At 38.3% G+C, this 22738-nt stretch overlaps 1 non-coding gene across 1 annotated transcript; it reads left to right on the forward strand.

The window, feature by feature from the left end:
- The first annotated feature begins 1179 nt into the window (after positions 1-1179).
- On the forward strand, positions 1180-1252 carry trnar-acg (transfer RNA arginine (anticodon ACG)). The gene has a single exon. It is a non-coding gene; the product is annotated as a tRNA-Arg (tRNA).
- Positions 1253-22738: the final 21486 nt, after the last annotated feature.

Here is a 22738-nt window from a genome sequence, read left to right on the forward strand (position 1 = left end):
AGCTCGGTTGGTAGAGCGGAGGACTGTAGGTGATGTAGTGGCCATCCTTAGGTCGCTGGTTCAATTCCGGATTGAAGGAAGATGTTTTTTTATCTCTTGGAGGCACTACTCGCCTTGCCCTTCAAACTCACAGTTGCTTGAACTTGTGTCAAAGAGGCCAGCTTTGGACCGACAAAAATACATTCTCTGACTGGTAATCAAACCCAGGCTGTAACATTGAGAGCACCAACTCCTAACCGCAAGACCACCAGGGAGGGCAAGGTACATGCCTGCCCTTCAGAGCAGCCAAGGATGCCCTGCAAATCTCGTCGAACAGGAAGCTTCATGTTCATGCCACTTCTGCTGTCAAGGAGTTGGCCTATTAACCATACTTGATGGCCAAACTCCTGTGCTGGAAAACTGTCCGTCCCAAACATGGCTTTGTGTGTCTTTATAGGATTGGAAGACTTTTTTTGGATGTCCTAGATTAAACTCTTTTACACAAAACTACATACAATTTAATAGTGTTTAAAAATAGCGTTGATGATGTTCAACTATCTGACAAAAATATGCGTAATTACCTCTTATAGTAGTGTAATAACTTGATGAACAAACTTTTTCGTCGCTGAGTCTGACAGCAAATAAACTTTTGCTTGTCGTACAGTAAGTTGTGAACTCTATTGCCCTCTGACACTCTCCCTGAGGGTCATTGACACTTTCCAAGAGTGTGAGTGTGTCATCGTCAAATGTTGTAAACTTTCAGCTCAGATTGGAAACTGAATTGACACAGACTGCCCCCAGCGGTGAAAAGCGGCAATGTGCCTTCCGACATTCCCTGTATTCTGATCGTTCAAATGTTGTAAATGTTAAGAAGTATTAAAGAATCTCGCACAGTGATTGGCTGCAAATGTTGTGACAACTTCTGACAACTTTTTCCTGTGTGATCTTACTGGAACTTTGTGACCACTATTGTGCTGTCACATTTGCTACTTTCCAAGTAAATGCACCGGTTGCAATTTTGCTTGAGGCACTGAAAAGGGAAGGAATTAGCATTCTTTCCACGCGTGTGGTGTTTGTGTTTTATTTAATTACTTATTTACGATTACTAGGAAACTAGAACTTTTCAAGCATACCACATCAATTTGAATGCTGCCGCTCAGGAAGCAGCTAGTTAACAGGACTCAGGAACAGCACGGCAATGGGCCAGTGGCGCAATGGATAACGCGTCTGACTACGGATCAGAAGATTCTAGGTTCGACTCCTGGCTGGCTCGTTTTAGTTCTCTTTTTTAACTCCATGACTCTCATGGCATTTCAATTCTGTTCACCTGGAAACAGTAGCTCTGCAAATTAGGAACACTCACACCACAGAACCGTCTCTTTGATAGATCAGTTGGTAGAGCGGAGGACTGTAGGTGATGTAGTGGCCATCCTTAGGTTGCCGGTTCAATTCCGGCTCTAAGGAAGATTTTTTTTTATCTCTTGGAGGCACTACTCACCTTGCCCTTCAAACTCACAGTTGCTTGAACTTGTGTCAAAGAGGCCAGCTTTGGACCGACAAAAATACATTCTCTGACCAGTAATCGAACCCAGGCTGTAACAGTGAGAGCACCAACTCCTAACCAAAAGACCACCAGGGAGGGCAAGGTACATGCCTGCCCTTCAGAGCAGCCAAGGACACCCTGCAAATCTCGTCGAACCGGAAGCTTCATGTTCATGCCACTTCTTCTGTCAAGGAGTTGGCCTGTAAACCATACTTGATGGCCAAACTCCTGTGCTGGAAAACTGTCCGTCCCAAACATGGCTTTGTGTGTCTTTTTAGGATTGGAAGACTTTTTTTGGATGGCCTAGATTAAACTCTTTTACACAAAACTACATACATTTTAGTAGTGTTTAAAAATAGCGGTGATGATGTTCAACTATCTGATAAAAATATGCGTAATTACCTCTTGTAGTAGTGTAATAACTTGATGAACAAACTTTTTCTTCGCTGAGTCTGACAGCAAATAAACTGTTGCTTGTCGTACAGTAAGTTGTGAACTCTATTGCCCTCTGACACTCTCCCTGAGGGTCATTGACACTTTCCAAGAGTGTGAGTGTGTCATCGTCAAATGTTGTAAACTTTCAGCTCAGATTGGAAACTGAATTGACACAGACTGCCCCCAGCGGTGAAAAGCGGCAATGTGCCCTCCGACATTCCCTGTACTCTGATCGTTCAAATGTTGTAAATGTTAAGAAGTTTTAAAGAATCTCGCACAGTGATTGGCTGCAAATGTTGTGACAACTTCTGACAACTTTTTCCTGTGTGATCTTACTGGAACTTTGTGACAACTATTGTGCTGTCACATTTGCTACTTTCCAAGTAAATGCACCGGTTGCACTTTTGCTTGAGACCCTGAGCACTGAAAAGGGAAGGAGTTAGCATTCTTTCCATGCTGTGGTGTTTGTGTTTTATTTAATTACTTATTTACGATTACTAGGAAACTAGAACTTTTCAAGCACTGCCGCTCAGGAAGCAGCTAGTTAACAGGCCTCTCGAACAGAAGGGCAATGGGCCAGTGGTGCAATGGATAATGCGTCTGACTACGGATCAGAAGATTCTAGGTTTGACTCCTGGCTGGTTTGTTTTAGTTCTCTTTTTTTAACTCCATGATACTCATGGCATTTCAATTCTGTGTTCACCTGGAAACAGTAGCTCTGCAAATTAGGAACACTCACACCACAGAACCATCCCTTTGATAGCTCAGTTTGTAGATCGGAGGACTGTAGGTGATGTAGTGGCCATCCTTAGGTCGCTGGTTCAATTCCGGCTCGAAAGAAGATGTTTTTTTATCTCTTGGAGGCACTACTCGCCTTGCCCTTCAAACTCACAGTTGCTTGAACTTGTGTCAAAGAGGCCAGCTTTGGACAGACAAAAATACACTCTCTGACCGGTAATCGAACCCAGGCTGTAACAGTGAGAGCACCAACTCCTAACCACAAGACCACCAGTGAGGGCAAGGTACATTCCTGCCCTTCAGAGCAGCCAAGGATGCCTTGCAAATCTCGAAGAACAGGAAGCTTCATGTTCATGCCACTTCTGCTGTCAAGGAGTTGGCCTGTTAACCTCACTTGATGGCCAAACTCCTGTGCTGGAAAACTTTTTTAGACGCGATATCCAATCCGTCCCAAACATGGCTTTGTGTGTCTTTTTAGGATTGGAAGACTTTTTTTGGATGTCCTAGATTAAAATCTTTTTCACAAAACTACATACATTTTAATAGTGTTTAAAAATAGTGGTGATGATGTTCAACTATCTGATAGTCTGACAGAGTCTGACAGTGTAGGAGATTTTATCAGGTATAATCAATGTAAACATTGTTGAATTGTACCACAGTTATATCTGACAGGCAGACATACAGTTTACTGTGTGTACATGAAGTCCTGTGGTCGTAATGGAATGTGTGCTCCATATATGTGTGACATTTGAAGGTATGTGCAAAAACAGGAATAGCATTACATGGGGGGCTCTCATGACCGCTGGGAGAATTTATCTCTTCCAAAGGTGGTTCTGTTACTTCTTAAAATGGTTAGACCAGAGTCAAAGAAGAGGATGATAGATAATGCATGTTTAAAAAAGGATAAGCCCCACCTTGTTGGAGGAGATGTATTTAAGTGAACGGAACCCAGAGTTGGTTAGTTGCTCTGCAGAATGACTCGGCTTTATTGGTTGTAATAATAAAGTCAAATTTTCTGGAATCAAAACCTAAGAATTTGAGAGTGATTCTTCACAGATAAAGGCAAAAACCTACAACAAATGGCGCCCGAACAGCGACAGAAGAGAGCAGAGTAATTGCATCGTGGGCTGGCTGGGAAGGCAACACAAACAGGTGGCCACCATTAAAAGGTAAGCAACTTTTGCTTATATAAAAGTTTGTGTTGCTTGCCAGTTTGCCTGTGGTGGTAAGAACACTCAAAAAGCTCTTCTAAACCAATAAAGAAAGGAAAATAAAAATAAATAAAGGGTTTTGATTCCAGAAGAAATAATTGCATGCAATGATCTGTTTTTATTTGCTGATAAGGGTCTAGATGAAATAGCAGTAAATAAGGGCACATAAAGTTTAAGAAGTAATATTGCGAATACCGCTCTTTGGAATAGTAATAAGAGGTCTGAATAGGCAATATTGTGAATACCGCTCTTTGGAATAGTAATAAGAGGTCTGAATAGGCAATATTGCGAATACCGCTCTTTGGAATAGTAATAAGAGGTCTGAATAGGCAATATTGTGAATACCGCTCTTTGGAATAGTAATAAGAGGTCTGAATAGGCAATATTGCGAATACCGCTCTTTGGAATAGTAATAAGAGGTCTGAATAGGCAATATTGTGAATACCGCTCTTTGGAATAGTAATAAGAGGTCAGAATAGGCAATATTGCGAATACCGCACTTTGGAATAGTAATAATAGGACTGAATAGGCAATAAAAAATTAAAAAGTAAATAATTAAAAATAAATCCTGCAGGTTACTTAGGATAGGAATAATAATAATTGCAAAATTGTATTGTATTTCTTAAGAGCTCTGTGTTTATGAAGGCCTTGTGTTTGTAATAAGTGTGACATTTCTGTGGTTGTGAGAGTATCTGTGGGTGAAAGAGTGTGTAGAGTGAATGTGTATGAAAAAGTATGACTGAATAAAAATATAAGCCCAGTATAGGGATTGGAATGTGTGATTAGTCCTTGGCAATAAAAGGAACACTGCGTGGATGCAATATGAGCCCAATAAGTTAATAAGGGACAAGATGAATGGAGTAAAGTTGTCCAATAAAGAAAGTTTGTCATTTATATGTTGAATAAATGTTGGAAATGAAAGCTGTCTCATAAAACTGTGGAAGGAAATTTCCTAAGGTAACACATAGAAAACTAAAATCTGAGAAATTGTAGGGTGTGTAACCAAGGTAGAGAGACTCAGCCTTTGCTGCGTGAACAGAAAGTTAACTCTCAGCTTGTGAGGTTTTTTTAGACAAGCAGCTGACTGTAAAAATATGCCAGACCTCTGAACTAGTCAGTCACAGAAGAGAAGTGAACTTCATACAGAGAATTTGTGCAGTCAAAAGATATATCTGTGCTTAAAGTTTAACATTTAAAGCACAGGGACAAGTAACAATGAAAAATTAGAAATTGAAATAAAAATTAAACAACTTTAAAGTAATTAAAATCAGTTTGAAAAATCAAAAATAGCTAGGAGAAAAATAAAATAATAAATAATAAGAATAAGAATTCAAGCTTTGAGTCCAGTAAATTGTTTTAAAACAAAGGTCAATGGAGTAAGTGGCTTTTAAAACAAAAGGTAGTTATAAAATAAAAGGTATAATTATGGCAGCAACTCCAGTAGATATATTAGGATTAAAATATCCATTGTGTAAAGAACTTATAGATAAACTCTCAAACAAATGGCAAAAAAGAACTAAAAATATGATAACAAAATGGCCAAAAGAGGGGACATTTGATGTAGCTTTGTGCGAGGAAATGGAAACATTGATAAACAATTATAGACCTAAGGAAAGTAACAAAAATAAAAAGAGAGAAGCGAAAAGAGAGAGAGAGAGAGAGAGAGAGAGAGAGAGAAGTGCTGATATTGTTTAAAAAAGAAGGAGAAAATTCTCTAAAAACCATAAGACAGACTAGGAAAATACTAAAAGAGGCAGAAAAAGAGATGAATAAAAAAGGAGAAGAGGCCCTTGTCAAATCACCTCCAAATATACACTCATATTGTCAATTCCCAATGCTCAAGGGAACTGTAGAGGTTTTAGGAGAAATGCAGATGGAAGGTAATGTGCAGTTTGAAAAAGAAACACTTACAAAATTAGGGGCAAAACCAAAAAAGAAACAGGATAGAAAAAGTGAGAGGAGTCTGTCATTAGATTGTTATGATCAAGCACGGACAGCGTTACAAAAAATGAAAGCACAGTTTAATGAAGAAACATTATGTGAAGAACCATTAGGACAAGTAAGAAGAGAAGAACAGGAATTAGAAGCAGAAGCGCAAATAATAGAAGCACAAATAAATAGGAAAGTTAAAGAAACAGAGAAATTAATACGAGATACAGATAAATTGGTCAGAAGTAGAAGCAGATTATTAGACACAGGGGAGAGGGAGAGTGAAGAGGAGCTGTCATTTGATGAAGGAAGGTGGACGCAGGGGAGAGAGAGACGAAGGCTTAGACCATTGCCGCAACAACTCCCAATTTTAATTAAAGGGTACGCAGGGACAATATGTACCTTGGGCTACACAGGACCTTGATGGGCTTGTCGCTCGCCTCCCTGATATCCAACAGGGGGCTGGAAAGTGGATTAGAGTGTTTGAAGAACAAACAATGGGCAAACTGTTGTCTGTGGGGGACATTAAAGCACTCCTGGCAAAAGTTATAGGAGCGGCCGATATGGTAAAAATCCTTCAAGCATCAGATCTTGATAGAGCTGTGGATTCTTATTATATGGATGGAACTGTTTTTGATGCATACCGTCCAGCAGTGTGGCAAGCAATGCGTAATGAGTATCCAACCAGAGTGGACCCTAAGGCATTAAAAGGGGAACAGCTTGGGGAAACAGAAAACCCAATCACATATGTTCAGAAACAACTAAACAAATGGAAGCAAGAGACTGAAGGGAATCCAGAAGGAGACTCATTAATAGCTACATTGTTCAGAAATGCTGTAATAGATGCTATGCAAGAAGCTGTAAAGAGCAGGCTGGAAGACCTGGTCGGCTTAACCTCCAAAACACACAAGGAGTTTTGTGATCATGTGACTCATGCAGTAGAACAATACAGAAAAAATTAACAAAAGTTAAAAACCCAAGAGAAAGAGCTGCAGAAAAAACTAACTCAGTTACAGCATGAAGAATTAACACAAAAGAATAAGAAAAAGATTCAAGCTACAGTAAAGAAAGAAGAATCAGAGCAAATGACAGTAATGACTCCTGTAAATGCTTCAACACCAAACATGCATCGGAATCCAATTATAGCTATCCCTAAAAATACACACCAGGGCCCTACGCCTGTCATCAATGTTTATGCTCAACAACCAGAGATGATGGGATGGGAAACAAGACCATCACAAATGGAAAAAAGATTAAGAGGCAGAGAGTGCTGGAAATGTGGACAGCCTGGACATAACAGAAGGGATTGCCCAATAAATCCATGGCAACGGCCACATGGGGGTGGAAGGGGGGGGAGTTGGCATCAGCCCTACCGGGGTGCAGGTCAAGGCCCAGTAAATACTTGGGGAGGACCAAATCAAGGATTTTAGGGATGCCCACAGAATCCTATAGGGGAGAGTCAGCTTCCAATTTTAACAACCAATGCTGATCAGGAACCTATGCTGCAGGTTAAAATAGAGGGGGAAACAATTCCAATGCTAGTAGACACAGGAGCAGTTTACACATGTGTAAATTCAAATTATGCCTCACATCTCCCCTTGTCTGGAAAATTTGCAAAGACAATAGGATTCTTGGGACAAATGCAGCTAATTCCAATGACCTCTCCAGTTTGTTTACAAACTAAAAACAAAACTGCAACCATACCTATCCTGGTATCAAATCAGACACCGGTTAATATATTAGGAAGAGATGCATTGTGTAAAATGGAACTTCAAATTTGGTGTTCTCCAGAGGGAGTGTATATAGACTTACAGGGAATAGAAACTCAAATGATAATTTCTGAGCCAAAGGCAAATGTGTACTGGATAGGACAGATAGAAAATGACGTGAGACAAATAATAAATAAATGGGGAAAATTAATTGAAGCACAGATTCCAGAAGCACAGGTTCCAAAATCAGAATTTCACTGTACAATGATATACGATCCTGAGCGAGATGCAGAAATAGAAAAGAAATGGCAGGAAGGAACTAAAGAACAAAAAATCGAAATGACCTCACAATACATCATAATAGGTAAACAGGGAGCAGCTTTGAATATAACAGAGAATGAATTTGTAAAAAATTGGTTTAATATGGTAGATTCCGCTCCACATGTATTCTTATATTTAGGTTAAAATTTGGAAAAGATTTGGGGCCAATGATGATAAAAGCTTAACAGTGCCAATGGGAAACGACAATAAATCCATTGATTTTCCATTCTACTGACAAAAATTACATAAAAATTTTGTGTGGGACGTCATTAATGGGTACTCCACAGGAAGTAGTCATCAATGAAAAAATTAAAACGCAAATGATGACAACACACAAATTGGTAGAGACTATTGATGCTGAACTATTTAAAGAATTGGAGTGTCAAGTACCAAATGAGATATGGTCTCAGCATGACACAGATGTAGGACTGGTAAATTCAGCCAGTCCAATAAGAATACGACTTAAGCCAGGTGCACGTTTGCTAAGAAAATCGCAGTACCCATTGCGGCCTGAAACAGGCATAAAATACACTATAGATGGTATAGTAAAAGCAGGAGTATTAGTGGAAACAAACAGTTATTGTAATACTCCAATTTTTCCTGTAATCAAAGCAAACAAATCTAAGTGGCGACTAGTACATGATTTACGAGCAATAAATTATATAGTAGAGGATTGGCCAGCTGATGTTCCAAACCCACACACGCTGCTGCCAAATGTCTCACCTAATGCCAAGTACTTTACTGTGATTGATTTATGTTCTGCATTTTTCAGTGTTCTGGTGGCAAAGGAAAGTAGATACTTATTTGTATTCACATATGCTGGAAAACAGTATACTTACAAACAAATGCCACAAGGATTTAAACACTCACCACATATATTTAATCAAGTTCTCAAAGCTGACTTAGAAGACCTAATGATAGACAGCGTTATGCTGCAGTATGTAGATGATTTAATGATCTGCTCCACATCATTGGAACAGTGTCATAGGGATTCTATTAAAGTACTTACTAAGTTAGCACAAGGAGGACATAAAGCATCCAAAACAAAAGTACAGTATTGCCAGCCACAAGTGGAATACTTAGGACGACTGATCTCATATGGCACAAAAGCTATAGCTCCAAATCATTTAGAAGGCATAAGTAAAACACCATTGCCGCAAACAGTAGGGCAGATGATGACCTTCTTAGGAATGACAGGCTTTAGTTCTGATTGGATAGAGGGATATGCAGTAAAAACAGCTCCACTAAGAGAGATCATGAAACAAGCAGGATTGCAAAATGTAAATACTACATTAAAATGGAATTCAGATGCAATGATATCGTTTGAATCTATAAAAAAAGAATTACAACAAGCACCTGCCCTCTGTAATCCGACTATACTATACCATTTCACCTGTATGTGGCTAACAGAACTGATGGCTATGCATCAGCTGTATTGATGCAAGAGACATGTAGTGGCAGGAAAAAACAACCCATAGCGTACTATAGCACTAAGTTGGAAAATGTACCCACCATGTTACCAACAAGGCCTTGCAGCATTATATTTTGCTTATGAGAAGACATCCACGTTGACTATGGGTTTACAGCAAGCCCGTATTTTAGCATACTCATCACTGCTGACGTATCCAGATATTACCATTAAACGATGTAATACAATCAATCCAACTGAATTGATTCCTCTGGCTTGAAGGTGAGCCACATGATTGTGTGGCTAATTCATTGGCCTTCACTAGGTTGCGACAGGATCTTGAGTCAACACCGATCTCTGAAGCATAAGTAATTTACTTTGTTGATGGTTCCAGTTTCAGAGATTATATAGGAACTCATACAGGCTATTCAGTCATAAAGAAAGACAAGGATGAATTTATACCAGTAATATCTAAACATTGTGTACAGCCATGTTCTGCTCAATTAGCAGAATTAAAAGCTCCAACAATTGCATGCCAATTAGCAAAAGGACAAATAGCAAATATTTTTACTGATTCAGCTTATGCTCATGGTGTATGTCATCTATTTGGGGCTGTGTGGAAGCAAAGAGGTTTAAAAAAGAGTGATGGAACTCCCATCCAACACACTCAACAGATAGGTCAGTTAATTTCTGCTATGATGTTACCAAAGCGATTAGCTGTTATCAAATGTCAGGCTCATAAAAAAGGAAACAATTATATCATTAAGGGTAACAACAAAGCTGATTTAGAAGCTAAAAAAGCATCAGGATGTAAGGTGGCAGTATTAGCTCCAGCAATTTTAATAGAACCACAACTTCAGATAGAGGATATAATCAGAATTCAACAACAAGCAAGTCCATATGAACAGACCATGTGGCATCAAAGAGGAGCCAAGAAAGACACACAAGATATTTGGCGTTCACATGAAGGACAGATAGTAGCACCAACTACACTATTAAACATACTTATTACAGATCGCATGGATTTGACCATTGCTAAGGGGAAGTAGTACGAAAAATTAAGCAGCAAGGATATTGGTCACCATACTTACATGCAATGGTAGACGAATTTCTGTCCACATGTGAAATTTGTGCCAAAAACAATGTTAGGAAAGGAACAACCACGCCAATAGGCCACATACCAATACCAGAAGGACCATTCAAGCACCTAGTAATGAATTATGTGGACATGATAAAGTGAGTGCAAGGCAAAAGATACATGCTTGTGGTAATAGACAGATTTAGCAGATGGGTAGAAGCAATACCATCAGCAGATGAGGGGGCAGGAACAGTTATTACATTTCTAACAAGGGAAGTAATCCCTAGATTTGGAATACCATCAGAAATAAGTTCAGATAATGGGTCAGCATTTATTAAAAAAACTGTAAAGCAAGTATTACAGCAACTAAGAATAAAGGTTAGGCTGTGTTTATCACCCACAATCCCAAGGGATGGTGGAAAGGGTAAATGGTACCCTCAAGGCCAAACTTAACAAAATATGTGAAAGTACTAAACTCAACTGGATTGATGCTTTACCTCTTGCGCTAATGAGTTATCGCATGCAAACTAACAGAAGCGCGCATTTAACACCGCATGAAATGCTTAAGGGTCGACCCATGCCTGTGCCATATTGCAGAGGTCCGTACAAAGGACCCCCTCTAGAGCAATTGCAAATGGAACTGAGGTCGTATATGAAAAACTAACTGCAATACATAAAGCTATTTATTTACAGGAAAAGAGAAAAGAGCCTGAGACATCTTGTCCAGTCGTTCCAGGGGATCAAATCTATTTGAGAGTATTCAGAAGAAAGTGGAATGAGCCCAGGAGAGAGGGACCTTACAAAGTGGTGACAGCTACTCCAACAGCAGCCCAAGTGGAAGGAAGTACCACCTGGTATCATTTGAACCACTGTACAAGGGTACCCAAAGCAAGGAAGGAAGGAGAAGGAGAAAAACTTGAACCCGACGATACAAAAGAAAGCGTGGTAAGACCAGAGACACAAGAGGAAAAGGTACAGAATGTCAAAAGTTCAGAAAGAGTTACACAGGGAGTGGAGCAAAGCAGAGAAGATCAACAAAGCAATAGGAATGAATCCAATAACATGTGTGATGATCATCATATACCTATTGCATCTGGCAATGCAAGCTCAAGCTCAAGCCACAGCCAACACTATTACTCAGGAAGTCAACCAGACTTCCCTATCATTGATTTTTCAGCCCTCAGTCAAACCCAGTAGCAATTCAGAAATAACACAAACAAATCAAGAATTAGGTAAAAAAAACAAAAGATATCAAAACAACGTAGAAACATTGAAAATAATATCAACAGTAATGGAAATATTAGGAAATTAGATAGGTTATGGGAAACAGCGCAAAATAATTAAAGGTATGAATGGGCAACTTTTACAGCAAAAGAGATAGGTATGGAAAACTGCCTACTATAATCCAAATCACCCCTAAATAAGGTAACGGTAATTCCAAATCAGCATGACTATCAAAAGTGTGCCAACTTTAATAGAAACTTTTGTCATTTAAGAAAGCATGTTAGACCATACTGCCCGGCAGAATGTTTGACATTTCTGGGAAATTCCATTCTTAAGGATCACTTCAATAAACCACATTGGGGAGATTGGTGTAGATATGGGGATATAAAAGAAAACATTAAAATAAAAAAAGGAAAGGTAGAAATCCCAAAATGGTATGACATAGATTATAGCCAAGAGTATGAGTGTTATAGTAAACCTGAAGGAGTTCATGATTTGGGAGAATTTATGGGAAAATGTGCTACTACATGGAACCTAGATAAAACAAATGCTTGGCACTCAGATGTACCTGTAAGAGCCCCAGAACTTCAAGCACAAGGATTGAGAAAGGGAATAAAAATATATCAAGAAAAGTGTGAAAATCAAACTATAGCATTACCGTCAATATAATTATATGAAGATAAAACATTAGTGGTGGCAGATTTTTTCTGGGTCTGTGGAAAAGAACAACTTATGGCATCTTTACCACTAGGATGGAAAGGGATATGTGTTAGAGTATGATTGATTCTGGAAATTGCAATGGCACAGTGGGAAGCATGACAATTCATAAAGGAAGATAGGAACAGAACGAAAAGGGCATATAAAACAGACCCTAATGTGTTTTTAGACTCAATTGGTCAGCCTAGGGGTATACCTAATGAATTTAAGGCTAGAGATGAGGTCAAAGCAGGGCTATAATCAATATTCATTTGGATTACACAACATAAGAATACAGAGTGGATCAATTATATTTACTATAATCAACAGAGATTTATTAATTACACTGATGATGCTTTATCTGCTTTAGGAGAGCAAGTACATGAAACAAGTAGAATGACATGGCAAAACAGACAGGCTCTTAACTGGTTACTGGCAAAACAAGGGGGTGTATGTGTTATGTTTGGAGATCAGTGTTGTACTTTCATACCAAACAATACCGCACCAGGAGGAACATTTAGTGAAGTCATGATTAAGTTAAAAAGCTTAAGAACTGAAGTTAAATCAAATGCTGGAAGAGATAATCAAATGTGGGACTGGTTTGATTTAAAGTTAGGAGCATGGGGAGCATGGTTTGCTAAATTAGGAATGTTTTTGGGAATTGCAATAGTAATAGGAGTGTTAGTATTTTGTTGTATGACACCTTTATTAAGGTCATTAGTTATTAAAGCCACAGTTAAGCAAATGGAATTGCTAAGATGTCAAGATCCAAGTACCTCCAATGAAGACAAAGAAGATGAATAAAGATGAGAAATACCCTGGGTGAAAGTGCTAGCCTAACCTCTCCCCAACGGGTGACCCTCTACGATACGTAAAGTATCTGGGTTGAAGACATCTACATTACACTTTAATGATATGATGAATGTTTTGATTATGTACTCCTCAAGACTATGGCAAACACAATTAGAGCTGAACCATCACAATCAAAGCGGAACCAATTGCACATTTAGGACTATAACATGCTTATATATTAAAAGAAAATGGAGACAGAATATTTTACTCTGCTCTTAAAACAATTTGAGTAGAGATGTTTGGTTCTGTAATCTCCACCGGAGTGCGGTTGCATAATGGGGTCATTGGTAGTGCAATGGTGAGACTTAATTGAGTCACTAGATAGCATAGCTAAAGCGGCTGAATTATGAAACTGCACTCAGGGCTGTGACTCTAAAAAGTCACAAAGAGGGGATATGTAGGAGATTTTATCAGGTACAATCAATGTAAACATTGTTGATTTGTACCACAGTTATATCTGACAGGCAAACATACAGTTTACTGTGTGTGCATGAAGGCCTGTGGTCGTAATGGAATGTGTGCTCCATATATGTGTGACATTTGAAGGTATGTGCAAAAACAGGAAAAGCATTACATGGGGGGCTCTCATGACCGCTGGGAGAATTGATCTCTTCCAAAGGTGGTTCTGTTACTTCTTAATATGGTCAGACCAGAGTCAAAGAAGAGGATGATAGATAATACATGTTTAAAAAAGGATAAGCCCCAACTTGTTTGAGGAGATGTATTTAAGTGAACGAAACCCAGAGTTGGTTAGTTGCTCTGCAGAATGACTCAAAACCTAAGAATTTGAGAGTGATTCTTCACAGATTAAGGCAAAAACCTACAACAACAGCAAATAAACTGTTGCTTGTCGTACGGTAAGTTGTGAACTCTATTGCCCTCTGACACTCTCCCTGAGGGTCATTGACACTTTCCAAGAGTGTGAGTGTGTCATCGTCAAATGTTGTAAACTTTCAGCTCAGATTGGAAACTGAATTGACACAGACTGCCCCCAGCGGTGAAAAGTGGCAATGTGCCCTCCGACATTCCCTGTACTCTGATCGTTCAAATGTTGTAAATGTTAAGAAGTTTTAAGGAATCTCGCACAGTGATTGACTGCAAATGTTGTGACAACTTCTGACAACTTTTTCCTGTGTGAACTTACTGGAACTTTGTGACCACTATTGTGCTGTCACATTTGCTACTTTCCAAGTAAATGCACCGGTTGCACTTTTGCTTGAGACCCTGAGCACTGAAAAGGGAAGGAGTTAGCATTCTTTCCACGCTGTGGTGTTTGTGTTTTATTTCATTACTTATTTACGATTACTAGGAAACTAGAACTTTTCAAGCATACCACATCAATTTGAACGCTCAGGAAGCAGCTAGTTAACAGGAACAGAAGGGTAGTGACATCCAGAAATTGTCCAATCACGGCACGCATCGCTACCAAGAATATTCGAAGAATTAACCAATCAGACGCTTGTCACTACCTTGTTTCTAACAAGAATTGACCAATCAAGGCCCATTCCGTTACTTGGAATTTTGGTGATAAATTGGCCAATGAGGTGCGCGTCTCTACCTGGTTGCCAAGAGGAATGGACCAATCAGCAGAAGAGCGATGCTGGAGCGGGTGTTATAATAAACATTTCGTTCGGCGCACAAGTGTTTCTTCTGATTCGAGATTATTACTACAAATCCTTTGTTTTTGACGACGTTGAGGTAAGTTTCTCTCTCTCTCTCTCTCTCTCTCTCTCTCTCTCTCTCTCTCTCTCTCTCTTATATATATATATATATATATATATATTTAGACAGTATATAAATGCACGTATATGTGTATTGTACTTTACTGTAAGACCTGTAAACATACGCATATCCAACGCTAAGCATTTAAAAGTACTTTAAAGTTTCAGAAAGGGCACCAAGCAAATTAAAATATAAATATCTTCTTTGCCCAACCACATAAGCCCGGTTATTTTTTGTAACATTGAGGAGAAATGCTCTTATTTCAATGAATAGTATAAAAATTATTTTTGTTCGACAACCCTTTTATTCAAAGCATAAAGCTTAACCCTTTAAAGCCTAAATAATGAAATAATAGGCAGAAAATACAAATTTAAAATTAGGTTTTATTAAGGGGGCCTTGTATAAACCTTGAATCTAATAAATATTCAAGCGTATATATTGTTAAATTGTATATTGTATCGTTGTGGCAATGTACTGTATCTCTGCTATATGTTGACAACGTGTTAATGACATTAACAAAGTGTTAATTACATTTTCTAAAGACAAAATCGTTTATTTGACAAGACTGCAAACGTATTAAAACAAACAAATGTCATAATACTTAGAATTATGATTATCATATATTGATGATTTTCATCACATTAAAGGGATTGCACATTAAAAAAAGGCTAAATGAAAATGATCATAATTTATTTACCCTCATGCCTCATTACTTTCTTTATTCTGCTGAACACAAACAAAGATCACAAAGATACACATCTGGGATGGCATAAGGGTGAATAAATGATAAGATTAATTTCATTTCTTGGGGAACTATCTCAAATCATTCAGTACTCTTCACGTGTATAAACTGACCACTTATCAAGAAGACTAAGAACAGTAGCACTCAGATGACTGAAAGATATATTAATATGTAACAATTGTTTGAACTAAAAAAATTAAAAGTGTTAAAGTTGGCAGTACGAGGCTGTGCCATATTGTGAATATAGTCACAGCTGAAGTCACACTTCATGTCATGCCTAACAATATGCAATATATTTCAAAATGTATCATGCCATACTGCTTAATTAATACACAGGACCTCATATACATTACCACAGAATATGGTGGTAGAGGAGAGCTGATGGGAGTCTGAATATGTGTGACTCTTCTATGGCCCTAAAGGTGGAGGAGAACAAAAAGAGACCTTGGTCTCGGGCTCTGTCTCCAGAAAAGGTCATGGATTCTGCAAGGAGAGCTGCTGCGCCAAGGTGAAGACCCAGGCAATAAATTAAACGTTATAGGGCAGACTGGGACATTGCAGAAGGGAGGGCATATTTTACCAACATACAGGTGTGCCAGAGGTTCAACATCACTTGAATCATTTCACTTGCACCTGAACCGGTTCATTCCAGGAAAATGCATTGTTTTGTCCAACAGACAGCATTTAAAATAGTTAAATTATGGATTTAAATGAACATTGTGTTCTGTCAATGTAATTTCAGGCACTCTGGCCAGCGATACATTTTTCCAGGCATACCTGTTGGATGGATTGGCCAGGTGGAATTCGGACAGAGCAGCTGCTGCAACCTTTGAGGGCTTGCACGATCCCCATTCTTATAGTGGCCTCCTTCGTCATGGTGTTAACGTGCTGGCAGAGGATGTTCTTGGAAAGAAGATTGTGTCCTTTGTTACTCCACGTAAATATACTGGTACGTTCATTATATTTTCTGTTAAAGTAAATTGCTAATTTGTCATGAATCAGTACAGTCTTCACAAAGACTTTAATGACAGACAGTTCACAAACTGGATATCATTTGGTATATTGCTGCCTAACACAAAGTATTTCTTTGTGTATCAGGAGAACTGATTGGAGTGGAGTATCTTTACCAGCAGACAGGGAGTGTAGCCCAGGTCTACAAGTCTGCAATTAAAGAATTAGAGACCACTGATGTCTCTGTTGCACAAATTATGGAAACATCACCGGCAGCGCCACAGCCTTCTGTGCCATACACCACTCATTACTATAGGAGGAAAAATCAGGAAAGGCAGCAGAAGGAATCACTAAAAAGGAAATATGTGCGTAAGACTGAAGTCATCCTTTGCAAGAAGTGCAACAACGAAAGGAAACAACCATCGCATCTCCAGTATTTTGGAAACTGGCACTGTGAGGAGACCGCTACAGAACTGGCACTGTGAGGAGACCGCTACACATTTACAGAGTGGAGGACAGCTCTGCAGACACGGGGCTATGGCAAGAAGAGAGCACACACTGAAGATTAGAAGGGGAAACACTTGATTAACTGCATCAAAGTTCTTTTGATTGATTATTTTTTCTTGCATAATATTAGTATATTTATACAGTATATATTATTGTTATTGTTATTCTACACATTTTCCCTCACATTTTTGTTAAGATTACGTGTATTTGCACTTTATTTAAAGTTGTATATTTTTATATGATTCTTCAAATTATTATTATTCATACATTATTCATTAAGCAAGCATTGTAATGGTGGTGACTACTCATATTTGCACAATTTGTATTATTATTATTTTATATAGTATTTGTAATTTGGTTGATTATCTAAATAATACCTAATTATGCAAATAGTATATTATTTTTGCTTTATGTTTTCAAATTGCATTGCTGTAAATAGATAACTTGTAAAATGAGTGTTTTTGACTCATAGCAAAAACTGTAAATTATTATTATTGCTAATACTTTATACATTTGTCCTCACTTAATTGTTATTACTTATTGTAATAATTAGAGTTGTATATTTTAATTTTATTATTCTTATTTGAAATCTTCTACTACACATTTTAATTCAAATAAACAGGTTTGTTTGTATTTGTGCACTTTTATTTACAATACACTTACAGTTGAATAGCAAGTATTTTAATGGTGACGATTACTAATTTGCACAGTTTTTTATTATTATTTATATATTGTAACATTTATTTAATGCTGTTGATTATATAAGTAATACCTAATTATATATTAGGATTTTATGCATTTGCTGTAAATATATACAACCTATAAAAACATTATTTTCTTTTTGTCTCTTACTGGTTGGTATCTCCTAAGTGTTTAATATTATTAAGATATATTTGCACTATAGCTACATTTATTAGTATATTATTATTATATACCTTTGCACTCACACTATTGTTAAAAAGATTACTTACATTTGCAATATGCTTACAGTTTTTATCCAATCATAATAATATTTAAGAAATAATTTTTAATAAACTTGTACAATAAAATCAAGAATCACATGAATTTGCTCTTAGACATATTAAAACATAAAAGCACATATTACAGTACAGATTAAAAATAGCATTCTCCAGTATTATTGATATATCAAATTACACAATTGATATCATACATCAATTGAGTAGTACTGATAAAAAACAACATTTTCCAATATTTATGACACAACAGAAGAATTGTTACACCATTCCATGTATCATTATTTGTCATTATTGATCATTTATAATCGTTTTAATAGCAACACAAACAATAAAAAGATAATTCTGAATTGTGTACCGTGAGGCACAAAACATAATCAGATTAAAATCACATTATTTAAATCACATAATGATTTTTCCAACTGATAATTTCATATATAGGTTTATAGTCCAGAGCTGGATGCGAACCCACGTCTCTGACGATTTCTGGTAGTTTTTTATGAGCTCTACATCAAAGGACACGCGATGGCCTTGGTGCAGTCGGTAGAGCATGAGACTCATAATCTCAGGGTCGTGGGTTCGAGCCCCATGTTGGGCGTCACTATTAGCTATTGTCACAGGTATGTGCAAGATGTGTTCTCCCAGCCATTAAAACACTCTCTGTCTAGAGAGAATGGTGAATAAATAACAATCTATCTGCTTCCAAAGCAATATCACAAAACTCAAGCACAGTGCTGCTGCTTCTGTGTTTAACAATCCCCATTAACCAATAGGTCTCTTCAAGTCTCCTTTCAAACCCTTTTCACATATGAGGCACAACATGCTGTTGATTGCCACATCATAACCCAGAAGGTGACTATTCACCTGTCTCTTTGGCGCAATTAAGTAGTGCATTTGGCTATTAACCGATAGTCTGCTGTTTCAAGCCTACCCAGGATGAAGATAGATTTTAAATGCCACAAAAGGCGTAGCCTGAGCATTGGGACAACCCCTTATTGCAGGTGGAGTAGTGAAACAAGCAAAGTGGAATAAAATCTCAGTCCAAAGCATTTGCATTTCTTTACACATACCAATGTTCTGACATTTTGGTTGACTAATTACAGGACTGACTTGTCAAATCCTCAAATGTTTCATAAAGGCAAGGCAAGTTTATTTATATAGCACATTTCATACACAATGGTAATTCAAAGTGCTTTACATAGAAGAGATTAAAATAAGAATAAAAAAAATAAGAATAATTGAAACAGTTTAGAATAAAATAAAATAAAATACAGTACAAACAGTCGGACACACAGTGGCACAGTGCTCATTCAGTAAATGCACAGCTAAACAGATGTGTTTTGAGTCTAGATTTGAATGTGACTACTGTAGGAGCACATCTGATCTCTTCTGGAAGCTGGTTCCAGCTGCGGCTGGCATAATAGCTAAAAGCAGACTCTCCTTGCTTAGAGTGAACCTTTGGTATTTCTAGCTGATGTGATCCTAATGATCTGAGTGATCTGTTGGGTTTATATTCAGTGAGCATATCTGCAATATATTGAGGTCCTAGCCCATTGAGTGATTTATATAGCAGTAATAATACTTTAAAATCAATCCTAAATGTAACTGGGAGCCAGTGTAAAGACCTGAGGACTGGTGTGATATGTCTTGCGGTCTTTTTGGGAAGGCCAGTGAGGAGTCCATTACAATAATCCACCCTGCTGGTGATGAAAGCATGCACAAGTTTCTCTAGGTTTTGACTGGAAACAAAGCATCTAATTCTTGCAATATTTTTCAGATGATAGTATGCTGATTTAGTTATTGGTTTGACATGACTACTGAAACTAAGGTCTGACTCTAGAGACACACCAAGATTCCTGACTTGATTTTTAGTTGTTTGACCCCTAGCCTCAAGGTATGCATTCACCTTGAGAACTTCATCTTTGTTTCCAAACGCAATGACTTCAGTTTTGTCTTTGTTTAACTGAAGAAAGTTTTGGCACATCCAACTGTTAACTTCATCAATGCATTGGCACAGGGAGTCAATGGGGCTGTAATCGTTAGGTGATAGGGCTAAGTAGATCTGTGTGTCGTCTGCATAGCTGCGGTAAGCAATTTGGTTCTTTCTCATTATTTGGCTCATTGGGAGCATATACAGGTTGAACAGGAGTGGCGCAAGAATTGAGCCTTGAGGGACTCCGCATGTCATGAACGTCCACTCAGACTTATTGTCTCCTATAGTCACATAATAACCTCTCCCTTCTAAGTATGACCTGAACCATTTTAGGACCATCCCAGAAAGCCCCACCCAGTTTTCCAGCCTGTCAAGAAGTATGTTGTGATCGACAGTGTCAAATGCAGCACTGAGGTCGAGTAGTACCAGTACTGATAATTTGCCTGTATCAGTATTTAAGCGAATATCGTTTATTATCTTTATGAGCGCTGTCTCTGTGCTGTGATGCGATCAGAAACCAGATTGAAAATTGTCAAAGTATCCATTTGAGTTCAAGAATTTGTTCAGCTGATTGAAGGAAGATTTGAGATCGGTCTATAGTTGCTTAATATGGTCTTATCCAGATTGTTCTTTTTCAAGAGGGGCTTGACAAACTCCCAGAGAGAAGTGAGGGGTTTATCACTTCTAGGAGATCTGCTTCTAAACAGTTGAACACACTTTTGAAAAAAAGATGTGGGAAGTGCATCAAGGGCGCAGGTTGATGTTTTAAGGTGCTGTACGGTTTCTTCCAAAGAAATCAATTTCTTTGAAATCTGACATAGTAACTACTTTCTCAGGTTGTGGTTTGATTTGTCTGACCCCAGCACAACTCAAGGATGTGCTGATCACCTTTCTGATATTATTGATTTTTTCAGAGAAGAAAGAAGCAAACTCACTGCACTTGCTGTCTGAGAGCATTTCACTGGGAATCTGGCTTGGGGGGTTTGTCAGTCTCTCTACAGTTGCAAAAAGAGTGCGTGTGTTGTTTAAGTTGCTGTTTATAATATTCGAGAAGAAAGTCTGTCTAGCTTTGCCTAGTTCCATATTAAAAGCATGGATGCTGTCTTTGTAGATGTTATAATGGACTACAAGTTTTGTCTTCAATCACATGCGCTCTGCTTTTCTGCATTGTCTTTTCATATTTTGCACTGCTGTTGAGTTTCTCCAAGGTGCTTTTTGTCTGCCACTCTTCTTCCTGACTTTCACAGGAGCAATATCATCAATTACACTTTTAACTTTTGAGTTAAAAGAATCAAGGAGAAAATCAACAGAGTCAGCAGATATACTTGGTGTTAAAGATATAGCCTTCATAAATAGTACACTAGTGTTCTCATTTAAGCATCTCTTCTTGACAGACACAGATCTAGCTTCAATGGCAGGAGAGATCAATATAACAAAGAAAATACAGAAATGATCAGACAGTGCTACATCCTTAATAACAATCGATGAAATGTTTAGACCCTTACTGATAAGTAAATCTAGAGTGTGTCCATGATTGTGTGTGGGTCCATGTACATGCTGAGTCAGATCAAAAGGTTTTAAAACTGTTTTGATTTCTTTTGTCATATTGGTTTCTGCATTATATATGTGAATGTTAAAGTCTCCAGCAATGGCAAAACAGTCAAACTCTGAGGTAATTGTTTATAACAGTTCTGTAAAGTCCTCAGCGAAGGCTGGAGAGTATTTTGGAGGCCTGTAAATAATGATAAGTAAAATGCGTGGAGCACCTTTTAACACACTACCCAGATATTCGAAAGACGGGTAATTCCCAAATGATATTTGCTTACATTGATAGACATATTTAAAGAGAGCAGCTAAACCCCCACCTCTCCTACCTTCTCTGCAGACACTCAAAAAATTAAAGTTAGGAGGGGATGTTTCATTAAGGACTGTTGCACTACAGCTGTCTTCTAGCCAAGTTTAATTTAGAAACATAAATTCCAGGTTGTATGTGCTTATTAAGTCACTGACTAGAAGTGATTTATTTTTAAGTGAGCAGATGTTTAAAAGTACTAACTTAACAGTTTTTGTCCCCACAGCAATCTTAGTTTGGCGTGTAATAGGCACCAGATTAGATGGGTTTGCTGTACGGCTTTTGAAGGCCTTAGACTTTCTATGATGTAATCGAACAGCAATAGAGAAAGATACAGGCACACTGGGTTCCCGCTTGTTTTGTAAACATTTGAGAAAGTTACTGTTATCATAGCTGGGACCCAACACATATCACTGAGAGCTGGTATCAGTTGTTTTTGGTTCACCTCGAGCAGATGGAGGAGGGTGTGAGCCCTGGCGTTGTGGCAGAGGTCGAAGAGCTCTCACAGGAGGAGGGGGAGGGCGAGCTGGGCCTGCAGGTGCTTGAGGGGCCTGATGTTTTTTGCTTGATATCTGGGGGCTTGCAGCAAAAGAGTGGGATAGTTTGGTTCCAGCATACACCAGTTCTTCCATTTTCTCTGAGAAGCACAGATGTGGAGATGCTGGAGAGAGGGATAACGTGTCTGGTGAGAGGGGCTGTTGCTCTGGTGTTATTGGAGGCTGTAATATGCTGTTCTGGTTTCCCTGGGTGTTTTCCAGAAAGTCGTCCTTGGGTGCTGAATCTTGGAGCAGTTCTAATATGTCACAGTCCGTCTGTGGTGAACTTTGTGGGCAAGGCTCAGATGAGATTGTGTCCATGAGCAGAAATTGTTGTGGCTGAGTGGTGTTATCATTGTCCTTGTGTGATTTGTCAACTGCATGTCCATTCAGGTGCT

This window comes from Xyrauchen texanus, chromosome 9 (assembly GCF_025860055.1).
Source record: "Xyrauchen texanus isolate HMW12.3.18 chromosome 9, RBS_HiC_50CHRs, whole genome shotgun sequence".
In the NCBI taxonomy this organism is placed as follows: domain Eukaryota; kingdom Metazoa; phylum Chordata; class Actinopteri; order Cypriniformes; family Catostomidae; genus Xyrauchen; species Xyrauchen texanus.